This window comes from Pelodiscus sinensis, chromosome 30 (assembly GCF_049634645.1).
Source record: "Pelodiscus sinensis isolate JC-2024 chromosome 30, ASM4963464v1, whole genome shotgun sequence".
NCBI classification, from domain to species: domain Eukaryota; kingdom Metazoa; phylum Chordata; order Testudines; family Trionychidae; genus Pelodiscus; species Pelodiscus sinensis.
The window spans coordinates 8685528-8692626 of record NC_134740.1 but is presented as its reverse complement, the minus strand read 5'-3'; positions in this window follow the sequence as shown (position 1 = coordinate 8692626).

The window sequence follows — 7099 nt, the reverse complement described above, 5'->3', positions numbered from 1 at the left end:
TGCTTCAGCCTTACCCCCTATATTTTCCAAATAGGATTAAAATGAAAGATTGAGTCCCAGTTCCAATTGAGTATCAGACTCAGAACATAACATTACTCATTGCATTCTGTAGACATTCCTAGACTGGATTGGTATGTGGAGTTCACAGCTATATTATAATTGTATTAATATAAAAAGCTACCCAAGACAGCAATTCATAATATTAATTAAAATAAATGAATAACTGCGTATGCTATGCATTTCTCCCTTCAATTTAAACAAACTGAAATCCCAAATTTATGAATAAATTTTATTTTAATTCTAGAAGTGAATAAAATAATAAGTTAAGAATTAGATATTTTATTCTTTGCTACATCCAATGAAAACTGTTATTTACTAATACTAATAAGTTAGACTTTAGGTCTATTGTATTTTTTTCCCCCTGTGCACGTTAAATTATTATGCTCTTATGTTTATTCCCTGATTACATTAAAACCTTAAATCAGTAAGTACATAAGAAGGTGACTTCCAGATTTTTTAGAACTGTTACATTCATAATTACGTAGTATACGAATTCCTAGTACTCTTGCAATAATGAATGAGGATATATTCCAGTATTTCATTAACAATTTGGGAATTCAGTATTACTTTTCTCCACATTTGATTAAAATATTAAATTAATGAATGCATTTTGTAATATTTTCTGGATTAGATTAATAAACTAACTTCATAATGATATACTGTATTTTCTAGACATGGTGAAAATATTAAGCTAGTATGTATATAAATGTTTCAATATCATTAAATATTCAATTAATAATTACACGTATTTAGATTTGATAAAAATATTACATTTGTGTTCTTTTTTTTTAACATTTAGCATCAACTCAAATATTGAGCTAATATTTCTATACTGGAAAAATTTCCAGCCTTGGTTAAATATTGGGTTAAGAGCACTGTGTATTGTATTAATTTCTGGGTTAAAATCAATTTGTAAGATTCAAAAAGAGAGACTTGATTCCACTAGGCAGCTGGTTTAAGGAAAGTGCCCCAAGGATCGGTTCTGGGGCTGGTTTTGTTCAACATCATGAATGCCCTGACTGAGGGGCTGGATTTCACCCTCAGCAAGTTTGCAGATGACACTAAGCTAGGGGGAGAGGTAGATACATTGGAGGGCAGGGATAGGGTACAGGGTGACCGAGACACATTGGAGGGTTGGGCCAAAAGAAATCTGATGAGGTTCAACAAGGACAAGTGCAGAGTCCTGCACTTGGGACAGAAGAATCCCAAGAACTGTTACAGGCTGGGGACCGACTGGCTAAGCATCAGTTCAGCAGAAAAGGGCCTGGAGGTTACAGCGGATGAGAAGCTGGAGACAAGTCAACAGTATGTCCTTGTAGCCATGAAGGCTAATGGCATATTAGGGGGCATTAGGAGGAGCATTGCCAGCAGATCTAGAGATGTGATTATTCCCCTTTATTCGGCGCTGGAAAGGCCACATCCAGAGTATCCACATCCAGTTCTGGGCCCCCCCACTATAGAAACGATGTGGGAGCACTGGAGAGGGTCCAGTGGGGGGCAACCAAAATGATTCAGGGGCTGGAGCACATGACCGACGAGGAGAGGCTGAGGGATTTGGGTCTGTTTAGTCTGCAGAAGAGCAGAGTGAGGGGGGATTTGAGAGCAGCCTGCAACTCCCTGAAGGAAGGTTCCAAAGAGGATGGAGAGAGGCTGTTCTCAGCGGGGGCAGGTGGCAGAACAAGGAGCAATGGGCTCAGGTTGCAGTGGGGGAGGTCCAGGTTGAGTAGTCAGCAAGACTCACCAACAGGACTATACCCTGAAGCATGCACATGGGAACGTGGACCATGGAACTGGCTGGGCCCTGCCTCCCTCCAGCCCCAGCAGCTCCTCATCCGTTTCTCTGCCTGGCTCTGAAAACAATCTGACCCTCCTACCTCGCATGGTTAGAAACCTGCAGCTCATGGCCAGCCGGCCCGTGTACCCGGACTGAGCAGGGCTGAGCAGGGCTGAGCCTGCCCGTGTACCCGGGGCAGGACTGAGCAGGGCTGAGGAAGAAAGGAAGCAAGGATGCTGTGTGTGAACCCACCTGGCCAGGAGGTCGCTCTCCTCTCTGCTGGGAGGGAGCAGGGCGAGGGGCTGATATCTGCTCTGCAGCGCTGGGGCTCTGGGACTCAGAGGTTTGTGGGCACCCAGAGGAGCACCAAGGAGTAGGGCCAGCCCCTCGGCACTGGCCAATCACAGCCAGGGGCCGGCAATGTCCCTGGGCTGTGCCGTGCACAGAGCACGTGAACCCACCAGGGCCTGGTGACATGGGCATGTCTCAGGTCGCTAGCTCTGCCAATCTGGGCTGGGGCCTAGAGGAGCTGAGGGACCCTCAGGAGTGATGAGGCCCCTGGGTGAGGAGACCCCCTGAATCCATCAGCACCCCTTTTAGGGCAGCAGTGGCAGCGCCTGCTCAGGGCAGAGGGCCTAGATGTGACGAGCGGGTTGGTTCTCAGCACAGCTGGGCCCTGTGAACCTGAGACTCTGGAGCTCTGCCCATTGCCAGAGACCAAGAGCTAACTGGGCCCTTGAGTATCCACTCCCAGCCTGTGCCCCTCCCCCCTCTGCCTGGGCCCCACAGCCCCCCTCATCCCTGCCTGTACCCCCTCCCCTGCCCCACACACCCCCTCTCAGCTCTGTGCTCAGCTCCTGAGGAGAGGAGGAACCTTTGCTGCGAGCTGCAAGGCCCCCACTTTCCAAGCAGGGACCAGCGGCCACCTCAGCTCAGCTCCTTCATGGGCCTCGCCAGCACGCAGAGAGACACGTTCCGCGCCAGGACAGGTGCCTTCCCCCAGGCCCATCGGCAGCAGCTTCACCTCAGATACCGACAGCCTCTGCTCACGCCCCAAGCTGGAACAGCCCAGGCCGAAGAGCGGCCAGTGCACTGGACAAGGAGCCAGGACTCTCCGTGATTCAAATGGGGCTGTGGCTCATTTACGCCCGCTGGGACCCTGGCCCAGTGACCCCAATGGAGCCCTCGGTCATTTACACCAGCTGGGACACTGGCCCAGTGACTCCAATGGAGCCATGACTCATTTACATCTGCTTGGCCCCTGGCCCCATGACGCAATGGAGTCCTGGCTCAGATAAACCAGCTGGGATCCTGGCACAGTGACTCCAAGGAAGCCACGGCTCATTTACACCAGTTTGGTCCCTGGCCCAGTGACCCCAATGGAGCCACGGCTCATTTACACCAGCTGGGACCTTGGCCCAGTGACCCCAATGGGGCCGTGGCTCATTTGCACCCGCTGGGACCTTGGCCCATGGACCCCAATGGAGCCATGACTCATGTGCACCAGCTGAAACTCTAGCCCAGTGACCCCCATGAAGCCATGGCTCGTTTACACCAGCTCAGACTTTGGCCCAGTGACCCCCATGAAGCCATGGCTCGTTTACACCAGCTCAGACTTTGGCCCAGTGACTCCAATGGGGCCTTGGCTCGTTTACACCAGCTCAGACTTTGGCCCAGTGACTCCAATGGGGCCTTGGCTCATTTACACCAGCTCAGACTTTGGCCCAGTGTCTCCAATGGGGCCCTGGCTCGTTTACACCAGCTCAGACTTTGGCCCAGTGACTCCAATGGGGCCTTGGCTCATTTACACCAGCTCAGACTTTGGCCCAGTGACTCCAATGGGGCCATGGCTCATTTACACCAGCTCAGACTTTGGCCCAGTGACTCCAATGGGGCCTTGGCTCATTTACACCAGCTCAGACTTTGGCCCAGTGACTCCAATGGGGCCTTGGCTCATTTACACCAGCTCAGACTTTGGCCCAGTGACTCCAATGGGGCCTTGGCTCATTTACACCAGCTCAGACTTTGGCCCAGTGACTCCAATGGGGCCTTGGCTCATTTACACCAGCTCAGACTTTGGCCCAGTGACTCCAATGGGGCCTTGGCTCATTTACACCAGCTCAGACTTTGGCCCAGTGACTCCAATGGGGCCATGGCTCGTTTACACCAGCTCAGACTTTGGCCCAGTGACTCCAATGGGGCCTTGGCTCATTTACACCAGCTCAGACTTTGGCCCAGTGACTCCAATGGGGCCTTGGCTCGTTTACACCAGCTCAGACTTTGGCCCAGTGACTCCAATGGAGCCTTGGCTCTTTTACACCAGCTCAGACTTTGGCCCAGTGACTCCAATGGGGCCTTGGCTCATTTACACCAGCTCAGACTTTGGCCCAGTGACTCCAATGGGGCCATGGCTTGTTTACACCTGCTGGGACCTTGGGCCAATGACCCCAACGGATCCACGGCTCATTTTCGCCATGTGGGGTCTGGCCTATCTGCTCTAAAATGTCGTCTTTTGATTTACACCTCTTGGAGCGCTGACCCCGCTGACTCCAGTGTAGAAAATCCTGGCTCACACCACCTGCGGATAGGGCACTGGTGTTGGAAGGTTGGTTTTTTCCAAGCCTGCCTAGGGGATTTGAACTCCCCATCCCCTGAATTTGAGACTGAACTCATTGGCCCAAGTGGCCTGCTCATTGTCACGCAGGGTGTGAGGGGCAGGTTCAGGGACTGAGCTGAGATTTCCAAGTGCCTGCCCAGCGCCAGAGACATGAGATGGGTTTCCTCTGCATGCTGGGTTGGCTGGCTGAGGGTCTCGGGCCTACGCTCTGCAATCTGTATTTCCAGGGCCAGACTTGAAAGGCTGACTTTCCAAACACCAGAGTCCCTCAAACTTACCAACTTCAGTGGGTGTTAGGTGCCTCCGTACTGCTGAAAATCCCAGAACTATCTGGCCCAGTACTATCACACCTCAGACGCTGTCCTAAGCCCACAGACATCCCATACTCTGTGGCCAGCCGGGATTTGCTGAAGTGTGTGCCTGGCCTTCGAGAAATTGTGGTGACTTTGTATTCACAGCCCACTTTATCATTAAGCTCCCCACGTAGCCATGAAAAGTGGAAGCTTCCTTCCCCCTAAACAAACAGATTTGGGAGGGTTTTTGGACCTGCTAATGCACCGAGGGATTGAGTCGGGCCAAATTTTGCAATCTTTTGGGTCACTCAAGCTGAAAAGAATCCTGAGGGTTTTCAATGGAGCCAAGGGGAATGAGACACCTGAGACTGACGGGGGTCAGTGGAGTTTGAGCATCTAACTTCTATAACTCGGCTCCTTGCCGAGGTTTGCTGTTGTGCCTGCCTGAAACTCACAGCAGCCCGAGTCCGGACAGACAGACTCCTGTGAGGGTCCTAAGCCTCCAGGAATTGCAGATGACCCTAGAATTCAAGGTCCTATCACAGTATGACACCTCCAGGGATACGTCCCACCCTGCCCGACAGCCCTGTGTAGTGCGAGGCCCGGGAGCCGGAGGCTGCAGACTGGCTGTGGCGGGTGTTAAAATGCCCCCTCCTCCGCCCGTGCTGCACACTCTCAGTGTCCGTGTGCTCCCAGTGATCCTGGGTCAGCTGGAGCTGTCGTCACCGCGGGGGGGGGGGAAGGGGAACTGAGAGAGCTCTGTGTGGGGCTGGGGGCGAGAGGGGGCCGGGTGACACAACTAGCCAGGGGTCCGGTCCCTGGGGCAGTGTCGGCCTTGTGCACTTGGGGCTTGTAACCCACTGGCAGAGCGGAGACGTCGTTTGGGGCCAGAAATCGCAGGGGCACTGTGGGCCAGGACAGATGGCTCTCAGCAGTGCTGTGAAGGGAGCCCCAGGATCTTGGGGGGAGCAGGGTCCCCTGGTGAGGCCAGGCCTATGGTAGCAGGGGGCCTGTGGGTCGGTGTGGCGGTCACTACAGAGCTGTGTGTATGAGAAAGCCAGCAAGTGGGAAATGGAGCAGCAGGTCAGGCCTGCGGAGCATTCACAGGGCTGTGGGGGGAACCGAAGCTGGGGACAGAAAGGGCCTGGTGGCTGAGGATTGAGGGGCATGGGCAGGACTCTGTGTGTCGATGTGACAGACAGAGACGGAGCTGGAATTGTTCATACCATTCTGAATGATGTGTGTGCCTCAGTTTCCCCTGTGCAGTGTGTAGTTAACTGGGTGGTGGGAAAGTGTCATTTCCTCTCTGCAGAGACACAGCTGAGGCCCAGCTCTCTGTGGCCTGGGCCCCAGGCCCATGGAGGAGGCAGTGGCCACTCCAGCAGCCCGGACATGTGGCACCCAGCAACAAGTGACGTAGAAGGCCACAAAGGACTGAGGAGGAGCTGGGGGGCGTGTTTCCTGTGGGCTGACGGAGGCAAGGAGATGCTTCTGGACCAGGACAAAAGGAGGCTCAGAGGGGCTTGGGCTGGAGGGCTGGCCCAGTCTGGCTCTGCTGCGTGTGCCTGTATCCCGCTGCCAGCTTAGAGTCACTGCAGATTAAGGCAGGCGTGGCAGGGGGAGGGGGGTCCTTTGGGTGTGTCAGCCTCCCTCCGGTGTTCATGTCCAGCTCCTGGGCAGCAGCATGGCCAGGTAACTCTGCATGGTGCCGGCCCCATAAGCCCCACTCCCCCTGCTCCCGTTGTCCAGGAACCACGACCAATGGGAGCTGCGGAGCTGACACGCAGGGCAGGGGTGGTGCACAGACTCCCTGGCCAACCCTGCACATAGGAATTGGGCAGGGCAGCTGCTGGAGGGAGCCACGTGGGGCCAGGCCTTGCAGGGAGCTGCCAGCCCCACAGGACCACCGGCCGGACTTTTAACAGCCCGGTCCGACTGGAGCCAGAAGGGACCCTGGTTACTGGGTGTTCCAGTCGGAAGCCAGGCACCTGCAACCCTCAACATCCCCCCCCAGCCTGCTCCAGACCCCCTAGGCTGGAACCTACTCCCCCACACCCAAGGCCCTCTGTGGGGTCCAACTCCTACCCCCGAGGCCTGGCCTGACCTCCACACCAACAGCCTAGAACATGGACCTCCCCTCCTCCCCGGCATACACACCCACTCAGGGGCCCAACCTCATCCACGAGCCAGGGAAGGATCTGCCCCTCCAAACAGGGTTGCCTGATGGTTTCAACAAAAATACTGGACACACTTGTCATGACCTCACAATCCACAGTCCATCTCACTTCTATTTTCTCAGTTTGTTTCCTGACCAGGGAGCTCAAGTACTGGACTGTCTGGTTCAAAACCGGCAGC